General features: G+C 41.7%; 2 pseudogenes; one reads left to right on the top strand and one right to left on the bottom strand.

The window, feature by feature from the left end:
- Positions 1-2,279: 2,279 nt before the first annotated feature.
- LOC123184430 (senescence-specific cysteine protease SAG39-like) lies at positions 2,280-3,319 on the top strand (annotated as a pseudogene).
- Positions 3,320-7,721: 4,402 nt separating this feature from the next.
- On the bottom strand, positions 7,722-11,274 carry LOC123191394 (uncharacterized; annotated as a pseudogene).
- Between the last annotated feature and the right edge of the window lie 303 nt (positions 11,275-11,577).

Genomic DNA, 11,577 nt, shown 5'->3' with positions numbered 1-11,577 from the left:
CCCTTTAGTACCGGTTCGTGACACAAACCGGTACTAAAGGTTAGCCCTTTAGTACCGGTTCGTGCCATGAACCGGTACTAAAGGTGATCGTGGGGCCCTAGCCTGACGCCAGCCTGCCATCACCCCTTTAGTACCGGTTCGTGGCACGAACCGGTACTAAAGGTTCAACACGAACCGGCATTAATACATAGTCGTTCGAACCGGCACTAATGGTACCATTAGTGCCGGCTCAAATTCAAACCGGCACTAATGTGCTTCACGTTTGATCCTTTTTCTACTAGTGTGCCAGAACCTATCTGTCCGCTCCTGCATATGATGTTCTTTTAAAAATATGATGTTTGAAGAGCGATCGCCATCTCCTGAGCATTCCTAAGGTCAGCGACCAGATCTTGGTCAAGGAAAACCAAACAACTCAATTAAAGATCATGGCATTCCTGTGTTTCCACAAAGCCCGGAGCACAGCAACTACAGCAGTATTCAGAGCGTCAAGTATTTTACCAGCAACCCAAAGGGAAGTAACTGACTCTACTGAAACTCCAATTTGCATAGAGAATAAGCAACTGATTTGCTTCCATACAAGTCTAGCTACCAAACAGTCACACAACAGGTGCTGTACACTCTCAGGTTCAGAAAAGAAAAACAAATCAATGGACTTGTTCAAATTTCTCTTCAGCAGGTTATCCCTAGTCATAATTTTAATATAAGAAAGAAGCCAGAGATAAAATGTGGATCCTTGGAGGAACTATTATTTTCCAAACAGAAGGAATAAAGACAGGTGATACTCCTCTCTGCCTCCCCTTAATGAAAGCGTTTTGTTGGATACTAAACAATTTATGAGCATACTTGCTGACTCTAAGGTAGCCCCAAAATAATTCTTGCATCCTCGAGAACCACTTCCATATTGCTCCAATGAAAGACGAAGGTAGCGGTTTCAGGGGCCCAACGGTCGACTAGTGCATTGATCAGACTGGGATCCTTCAAAAATCCGTCCACCATTCGAGCCAGCGATATAAGTTGACCAGCCGTCCAGCTGTTGAAGAATTGTTACAATAAGGCATCAGTCCACTGCCAAAAATAAATAAATAAATAAATATGTGTGTGTGTGTGAGAGAGAGAGAGAGAGGGAGAGAGAGAAATAAGCGTGCGACATTCTGTTAGAGCATACCTGTCTAGCGTATAATGGTTGATCGATAAACGGACAAGTGGCGCTGCTGATCGGAGTACCAGATGTTCCTGACAGTGCACGTCCTGCGGGTACAAGATGTATAGTTGTGATGCACAGAAGGAATACAAGTATCGTGTACATAGAACGCCTAAATTTTGTTGGCAAAATGGCCATCAAAGATGCAGCCCAACAAGATCAACTACCCCGTGATACTTTTGAAATGCAGACCTTGATCTGTCTTGAGGGCTGCGGCCCATCCAAGTATGGCAATTAACCAAGCACAGTGTTTATCATATGGGTTACTCCTTTTATGATGAGACGAGCAGACCTTACGGTGTATACAAGTATTCCAGGTTAAGAAAACTGTGTTAGTAACACTGCCGAACTAAATGTGATTGTCTTTAAATTTCGCCTGCTACCAGCTGCATAAAAGTCCATTTCTCCGGTGTCTTATACTTCTGTGAAATTATTTTTCCTTCTTTCCTGTTACACTACGAGCAAAATACAAGCTGGGGTGTGAGATAGGGAATTTCAAGGCTGAGGAACCAACCTTCCGGAACTTAGACAACTCTTGTTGAATAGTATGTCACATCATCATGCTATTTTTTGGCAGGCAGGAAATTCATGTCGATACTAGCAAGCGGTTACCTGATTCTTTTGTACACACTGGGCGTCGCGTTCACGGTCCTCTTCAGAAAATTTATTTGCAAGAACACGGTTGTTCTTTCTTTGATTAAGAAATTTCTCAAGCATGGATCACTATCAGACGTACACTCCAGAAGTAATCAAGCAGGGGTCACTATTAGACGTGCACCAAGCGTACTTCCTTGTTGGGTCCTATCACTTTTATACAATCTGGCCGGTCAATCAGATGTGCGCATCATTTTTATACCATGTAGCCGGCCACCATAATCCACGGCAACGCACAAGCCCTTTTCCATAACCACCTTCGCTCAAGCACCGTATCTCTCAGTCTCCTATTTCTAACACATACATGACACTATATATGCCACCAAGTACCATCCAACAAACCAGACCAAAGTACAGAGACTTGCCATCCTAGGTTTCATCTACCTCTTCAGTACTGTCATTGCAGTTCGGTGCCTAACCGAAGATGGCCATCCACAAGGCTTTGCTTCTTGCAATCCTTGGTTGCATCTGCCTCGGTGGTACTGTCATTTCAGCTCGTGAGCTGAATGATGACTTGTCGATGGTGGCGAAGCATGAGAATTGGATGGTTCAGTATGGCCGTGTGTTACAAGGCGCGCCGGTTCGAGGTTTTCAAAGCCAACGTCGAATTCATTGAAACACTCAATGCCCAGAATCACAAGTTCTGGCTCGGCGTCAACCAGTTCACTGATATCACCAATGATGAGTTCAGGACAACCAACACAAACAAGGGGTTGAAATCAAACTCCATGCGAGTTCTTTCTACAGGATTCAAGTATGAGAATTTGAGTTTTGATGCTCTTCCAACAACGATGGACTGGAGGGCTAAGGGGGCTGTCACCCCTATCAAGGATCAAGGCCAGTGTGGTAAGTACACAAAAAATGTGTTGCACTGCATATATGTTTTAATATTTTATTGGATAACACTATAACAACACAATTATTTCTAGGCTGCTGTTGGGCATTTTCTGCCGTTGCCGCGACAGAGGGCATTGTAAAAGTGAAAACCGGCAAGTTAATCTCACTGTCAGAGCAAGAGTTGGTTGACTGTGATGTTCATGGTGAAGTTCAAGGCTGCGAGGGAGGACTCATGCATGGATGATGCAGCCGACGGCAAGTGCACGGCTGGATCCAACAGTGCTGCAACCATCACCGGCTTTGAGGATGTTCCTATCAATAACGAGGGTTCCCTTATGAAGGCGGTGGCAAACCAACCAGTGTCTATAGCTGTGGACAGAGGCGACATGACATTCCAATTCTACTCTGGCGGGGTGATGACCGGCTCCTGCGGTACTGACTTGGACCATGGAATTGCAGCCACTGGATATGGAAAGACTAGTGATGGCACAAGTTAATTATTGGTTGATGAAGAATTCATGGGGCACAACTTGGGGCGAGAATGGGTACTTGAGAATGGAGAAGGACATTGCAGACAAGAAGGGCATGTGTGGTCTTGCCATGGAGCCTTCATACCCCACCAAATAGGAAGATCACCAAATGCCACCTAATCATACATATGCGCAATTCTCTAATAATTAATGTCCCTATGTCCTGTGTATAGTTCATATGTGTCTGTAAGTTGTGTATGATGATGTATCTTATGTCCATACATTGTTATACTTTGTAAATTAATACCGTGTGTGGTATATTATACAATATGTGAAACTTTGATTAAGAATTATGTTGATATATATTCATGAAGCTTTCAAATGTCCAAAACATTTGACTATGTTAAGAGTAAACTCTAAAGGGAATTTTCGTATATATGTTTTTTATATCGGGTCTTTGGGTATTTATAGGAATGTAATGTCTTAACTGAAAATTGGAGGCATCCTACAGGTGATTTGTATTAATAGAGAATACTACATGCACTATTTTAAAAGATTCAATCCATTGCAACAAGATTATGAGGAAATTCCAACTTCCCAAAATGGCCTAAGGCATGACACCTTATGATAAGGTGATAGGCTATGACAAAGGAGACGCGATTATGTTATCATAAATATGCATACTATGATGTTTATTGAGATCATAGGTTAATCTTTTATGTGTCTTTCCATGTATCTGATCAACTGAGACATTGATGGGTTCTTGTTTTATATACATTTAGGCATTCAGTTTCAACTTTCCGCACGGAATCAAGCTTACAGAATTCCAAGTTCCGCAACAATCAAAATATGTATCCAAAGCAATTTTAGGATGAACAGAAAATCATCTTCTTGCATTAATTAATTATAGGAAAGTATTTTATCATGTGGAACAGTAAGAATATCCGTGGACATAATAAAGTGAAAATTGCTATGAAGTTTTATAGTCTCCATATGATTTGTTTGAATTGATTCTATAACATGTAAATAGTTTTTTCGCATGTTGTTAGTACACTAAAAATTGCACATCCTTCTACATGGTGATAAGATAGCACTTTACTTACAAAAGTAAAATGAAATTCTCTCTAAAAGAATTGTACCACTGGAATCACTGCCTACTTGCTTATCTTGAAGTAAGGTATGCATTGGTATGACTTCTAGTTGACATATATTCCGCAATGAAGTTGGCAATATGTTTATCTGAGCTTCCTCCTTCCTATGTTGCATCCTTGGCCTTTTGCATCCACTTTGCCGATTTTGTTTTGTACTCATCCTTCTATCCTTGTCCCCTTCTGTACTCACACGCCCATGCCCCACGCGCTCTCCGCATACTTTGCTATGGTGGGTTGGTCTGCCCAAAGTGGGATTCCCACAAGAGGAACACCACTAACAACTGCCTCCAACGTCGAGTTCCACCCACAGTGGGCAACAAAGCGACCTACATGTATATTCGTGAATTTAAATCTGAACAGTTGTCCTTATTTTAGTACTTTGTAAAACCTTTTTATATTCTTGTACATAAAAATAAAACAAATGTATTTTGTGTTACCATATCAATAGCCTTGTGTGACAAAACCTCAAGTTGGGGGTAGCACTCAACAATTGATCCATTATTCACACATCTCACCTTGAGTTCTACAGATAACTTGTGTGACTTGTTGGATCTGACAACCCCAAAAAAGGGTTGGGCAAAATTGCATAGTCCATTGTGATTCTCATCCAACTGGGTTGCGTCATAGTTAGAGACGGTCCCATAGGATACAAGCACAATACAGGAAATGCGGTGCTTCTCTACCCAATCCATATACGTTCCATCACCACTGAACAAGTTGAAACCATAAGACTTGTTGGATGATAGGTTGGTCCTATCATCTTAGCTCTCCATGTTAACTCCATGTACTCTGCCTCCTGCTCGGTTGGCAAATTTTGAAAGATCAAATTTCATCTAAAACCGACGAGAAAGAATCAAGTATAGATATGTCATACTCAGAGGAGCGTATTTGTTCGTTCCTACCCATATGAATCGATTCACATGATCAATCTGATGTGACATAATTAATAGTGGAGGGTAGAACACATGTATGTAATGGTTGTGCAGGTACTTGTAGCACATGAGGCCCTTATGCCGCCTCAGACAGTTTAAACTGAATTGCAGTTTGCACCCTCCTTACGATTAGAAATGTGGAACAAAAGATGATAGAGTAGTTGACAATGTCCTCCTTACGCCCTGTCATGTGTCAAACCATGTGTCTACAACGCTAGTGTGGCGCATTACTCCTCTTAAATAAAGAAATAAAATATACAATGTTAATTGACAAAAAGCAATATGCGGTTTCTTGTTATGATATGTATCACTGATGAATGCAGTAAAAATTCACATTTGTAGTTCATTTGTCACGTTTTCCAGTAAAAATTGACAACCAACATGCTCTAGTGTTATACTCATGTGTAAAGTTTTGAGAAGAAACGACATGGTCTTCTTGTGTGAAAAAAAACAAAATTAAATTTCCATAAAAGGTACTATTCAAGAGTACATGGAGTTCGACAACAGAAGCAATTGTCACCGGTGTACTTATTGTCGCAATATCATAATGGGCAGACAAATGTAACCGCCCGCCACAAAGTATGTGGAGAGCAGATGGGTAGTCAGCTTGCGTCCATGTCGAAATGAGAAGGACTTGGTGAGAAGGGATGGGATGAAGACGTGCATCAAGGAGGTGATAGGTGGGGAGGAGTACAAGAAGAATGTTTCTAAGTGGATGCAGGAAGGAGAGCGCTCTGATAAGAATATTGCAGATTTTGCAGTGAAGAATTTATCGAACTAAGACAATTTTTAGTCTAGAAAGATCTTCCCAAGTTCCTTAGCCTACACTGAATGTTCGAGTCCTTTGTTCTTAAATCGATCTGTATAATGAAATCAAGTGGTAGCTGAAAACTAGTACTTGTGAAATAGAGTTACTTTTGTTGTAAAATCAAGCAGTTGCTAGAAACTACTTGTTGGAGATAGGAAGGAGCAAAATGAGATCATCTGATTCAGTATAGCAATGCTGTGGGATCCAGACTTTTGAAGCCTGAATTTGGGATTTTCTCACGTGTACCTAGCAGAGCATATATGAACATAAAAAATAAGCTCATTTTGGTTTAGAGAATCATGCAGGTCATTCATATGTTGCTAGCAGACGTCAAAGGATTCATATGCAAAGTAATGGATCCTCAATACCAAAAATATTTTACATTGCACATCGGTACGCTTCTTCTTTGCTTATGTCAAGAATCAGTGCAATGTAAAATTATAAATCAAGGAAATTTTCTAACAAAATGATAAAAGGTATAAGAGTACCACAGGTAACAATATTTTTTTAATAACTGATGTAGTCTAATAATATTGATAAGCTCAATCAAACATGCAGGGAAGGCCAAAAATGAAATGGTACCGGTGTTTCAAGCTATATTGGCCAAAGATATTTAACCATGAAGTTCAAAGACATGTATAATCAAAACAATGCATGCCTAAAGACCATTGTTCTGATGATAATTGATCTGCATGATGATTAGGAGGACATGATCCACAAAATACATATAAAACATGCTGCCGCAATCAAAAAGTTTTAAGGAGCATATACTATGGGAAACTGATAACACAGGTAAAGTGGCAAGCAAGCTATCGTTAGTCCATAGTATTTCTGACTCTCACCAAACATCGGACCACGAATTTAACATAAAATCTGCAACGTAATACCACCAAAGTCAGGTGCCAAAAGAAGCAGATACCAAAAAAACTCCATTGCCCCACACAGGCCCGAGCCCATGGGGGTGCAACCTGTGCGCCGGCACAGGGCCCCCAGTTTTTAGGGGCCTCAGATTTTGTACGCACGGCTAGGCAAAGTCCAATTGGCTGGGTCTTTTATCCTTTGTACACGAGCCTCCTTCCGTCTTTCCTCTGGGTGAAACAGGCCACGATTGGGACGTGCGCCTCATCCAGCGATCGATCTGCCTTCTCTCCAAAAAAGCGATCGATCTGCCTAAGAAAAATAAAATCCAGCGATCCATTGAGACGAACAAAGCCAATCTATTGATTTTCTCCTCCGGCGGCCGAGTTAAGCTAAATTGCAGGTTATATCCATTCTTCGGTCTCCTCCTTACATCAGGAGAGCAGGACCACGAACGGCAGCGAGGCAGGGAGGACATGAAGGAATGGAAGGTTCAAGCCATCTTCCGATCTCCAATTTCTTAAGCATCGTCGCTTTCATAACCGGCGATCACGTGAGGCCTTGATTGTGAGTTGCAATTTACGTCCGCTATTTAGTTCTGGAAAATTCTTCTAGCTATTTATTTTTTTCATCTATTAGGCGTCTCGTATTGCAAGATCCAAGTCATGTCTTTGATTAGAAAACATGAATCTGGTTACCAAAAGCGTAGAAAGAAACAAAAAAAAATCAAAGATTTAGTGAGGTAAGGCCCATTTTCGAGTTTGGCACAGGGCCTCGGATTTTGCCGGCTCGGCCCTGGCCCCACAGATATTAAGCTATGTTGCGAACCTCCACCATTGTGAAAGGGTCCTCAAAGGAGTAATCAGTTCCTTTCTTGAAGCTCCAGGGCTTGCCTCCTTCAGGACATGTGCTCCCGAGAAGCAACATTTGGCAGGATCTACTGGCCATCTTGTTAGAAGCTTTCTCCAATTTAGAAGTCGCCTCATCCATCGAGAATGACGTGAAGCTCGGGTTAGCCATGGAGATGGACGCAGTCCTCAGTGCCCTCGCACTCTAGAAGGACTTGAGGAAGGCAACCTCCCCGAGCTCCCCTCAGAATTCTCTGTAAGAGAACACCTTGATGCACGACTTGATGCATTCAGTGGGCTTGGCCAGCTTCCAAAAGTTGAGGTTCAGCCTGGCACTGTCAGCTTCATAATCACATTTTTCGGACTGCAGGAAAAGAGCACTTCAATCACTCACAGTTCAGCTTCAATGAATCATGCTGAGTATATAATACCAATACATGCCATGCAAATTAATACTCCCTCCGTTGCATAATTCTTGTCATGATTGGGGGTTTAGTTCAAATTTGAACTAAAACCACGACAAAAATTATGAAACAGAGGGAGTACCACGTAGTACTTCATGTTAATTGAAAAGCGGCAGATATTGTGCAGTGAAACAAACATCATAACATGCATACATAAATGTTGGTTCCAATATATGGGAGAGATATGACATGCCAATGCTTTCCATGCATGAAGCTAGACGGAGTACCAACAACAACTAAGGCGGGCCTCATGATTACAGTTCATGCATAACAATTACGAAGTGAGGCAACACATTCGAGCCGCAGTGTAGCTCCCCTAACACGTGCAAAATTTACCAAATACATTCTTCAAGAAGAATTTTCATGACACCTTCTTTGTAATTAGTTAATCAGACATAACTGGCTGATAAAATGCGGCATAGAAACAAAGCAACAATATGATATTATGGCATGCAACACAGACCTCCAACAAACTGGTGGCAGCAATGTGCAACCTAGTTTCATACCAAATGTCACAACTTACTGAAATTAACATGCAATCCGAGCATTATCATTTGGTACTCTATTCTCCATGGCTAAGAATAAATAGAAGCCTGACCAGAACTTTGTAGTAATTAGTGAGTCGGACATGACTAATTGCAGATGTAGTCTAGTAGCAGTGCATTAAGCTGGCATTATGGTAATACCACGCAATTCACCAGCAAACTGTAGGCAGCAATAGGAATGTGCAAGGTAATTATATATAAGTTTCATGAGTCTGAAACAAGCACTGCATGCCACTTGCAACATTCGCAGTAGAAATACAGGTCCTGAAGGGGGAGAATGCCTTCCTAAAGTTGGTGTAGTTGAGTAGAGAAAACCTGACTGCTGATAATAAATGGAACGCTTGGCATTTAAATTACAACTGATTAAAGATGTAACATATCATTTATGTTCAATTAAATAAACATAGGAATCACATTTCACAAGAAAAGAAACCAGAAGCACTCTGATGATCATTGACTGGATAGAGCAATGCAAATCAATGATCATTACTTTCACACATGAAATTAATTAGCAGAAAGTAACAACTACCAGTAGCCAACTACCAAGTAAGAAGTAACACGCATGAAAGATCAGAAATTGATATGATGTATGCACTATGCAGTCTCTCATGTTTGTTATTCGCATATAACAAGTTGCAGAGTATCTCCAAAGATCTCATTCAACTATGCATGTGCTTTCTACCATTGTCGATCGCAACTAAAACATGGTCCGGTCAATCAATGCTGTTGCTGAAGAAATCAAACACATATTCTCCATTGATGAAAATTCTGTAAGATGGGGGCCCTGACAGGTGCATAGTTTACCAAATATAGCCATGATGGAGGTCCTAACCATGTGCATATTTTGTGAAATGTGTTCTTTAAAACAAAATTCCAGATGTGAACTATGAAAAATATCTTGCTATTAAATATTAATTAACCATAAAGAAGTACCTGATATGACACCGTTTAGAGTAATATGATAAACTACACATGCCTCCAAAAAATTGTAGGTAGCAATGTGTTGGTTTGTCATGTGTAAATTCCGTAAGTCCGAAAGGAGCACTGCATGCCACTTACAACATCAACAACATGAATATTGCCAAGTAGTATGATATATGACCACGGTGAGAGATGCTATAACAATAGATTAAGAAGGAAAGCATTGACATCAGGAGAATTGCATAGTACATTATCTACAATTAATTAATCAAAAGCTTAAACCACACCATCTGCAGTGAACAAAATCTGCTGCTACAAATGGAATTCGCTATGAATGTAAGCAAAACATGAAATGAAAAGAAAAATATAGTAATGTGCAGTGCCTTCAAATTGGGAAAGCAGCCGAGGAAGGAGAGAACCATCTTTCCATCGGTGTGGTTTCCGAAACGCACATTCAGACTCAGGATCTTGACGCTGGTTGCCATGGTGCTTGGGCTCGCCTTCATCCCGCCCTGCAGGAAAGAACCCAAATTAACAAAAAACAAAAAAATCTAATATTTAGTCATGGACCTCCATGAGCTGGACATTTTGCTAACTGAACAAAAAATGTTAGAATGCCAACAGGGGATGTATGTACCATGAAGATGCCGTCTCGGATCTCTAGGATGGTGCTCCCCGGTTCCAAGATTCCTAATGCGTGCAGCTTGGGAGCATCACCAATCCTCACCAGGATGAGCCACTCGAGGCGAGGAGCCTTTACCATCGCGATGTCCTCCAGGACGGAGCCGCAAATTTGGACGCACCGGAGGCTGTGGCCGACGAGGCAAAGGTGCAACCCCTTGTTGCATCCATGGATGTTGAGGGTCTCCGGGACGGGGCTCTTGGTAATGACCAAGTCGATGTCCCCGTCTTCCATGATGACGCTGCAGATGCCGAGCTCCCGGAGATGGGGGAAGGAGGTGTGGCGCAGCAACCTGGCCACGTCCGGGAACTTCCAGAGGCTGATGTAGAGGCAGGTGAGGGTGGTGACGGTGAAGAGCGCCACCGGGAGGGGCACGTCTGATAAGTCTCGGTCGTATCTATAATTTTTGATTGTTGCATGCCAATATTATATCACTTTCACATACTTTTGGCAACTTTTTATATGATTTATTGGACTAACCTATTGATCTAGTGTCCAGTGCCAGTCCTGTTTTCTGTATGTTTTTTGTATTGTCAAACGAAGTCCAAATGCAATAGAATTTCACAGAGAATTATTTTGAAATATATGTGATTTTTGGGAGTTGGAATCACCGGAAGGAGGCCCGTGGTGGGCACAACCTACCAGGGCGCGCCAGAGGAGCCAGGCGTGCCGTGGTGGGTTGTTCTCACCTCGTACGTCAGTTGGACCTCTACTTCGGGCGCAAGGAAGCTTATATCCGGAAAAAATCATGTTAAAAGCTCAGCGCAATCGGAGTTACGAATCTCCGGGAATATAAGAAACGGTTTTCGGCTAGATCTGGGGAACGCGAAACATAAGAGAACGGAGAGGGAGATCCAATCTTGGAGGGGATCCCGCACCTCCGCCATGCTACCTCTTGAGCATGCGTTGGTTTTCCCCGAAGAGGAAGGGATGATGCAACAAAGTAGCGTAAGTATTTCCCTCAGTTTTTGAGAACCAAGGTATCAATCCAGTAGGAGGCTACGTGTTAGTCCCTCATACCTGCACAAAACAGATAAATCCTCGCAACCAACGCAAATAGGGGTTGTCAATCCCTACTCGGCCACTTACGAGAGTGAGATCTGATAGATATGATAAGATAATATTTTTGGTATTTTTATGGTAAAGATGCAAAGTAAAATAAAAGCAAAGTAAAAGCAAAAGGAAATAACTAAGTATTGATAGATT

This window comes from Triticum aestivum, chromosome 2A (genome assembly GCF_018294505.1).
Source record: "Triticum aestivum cultivar Chinese Spring chromosome 2A, IWGSC CS RefSeq v2.1, whole genome shotgun sequence".
Taxonomy (NCBI): domain Eukaryota; kingdom Viridiplantae; phylum Streptophyta; class Magnoliopsida; order Poales; family Poaceae; genus Triticum; species Triticum aestivum.
This window is presented reverse-complemented; position numbering and strand designations above follow the sequence as displayed.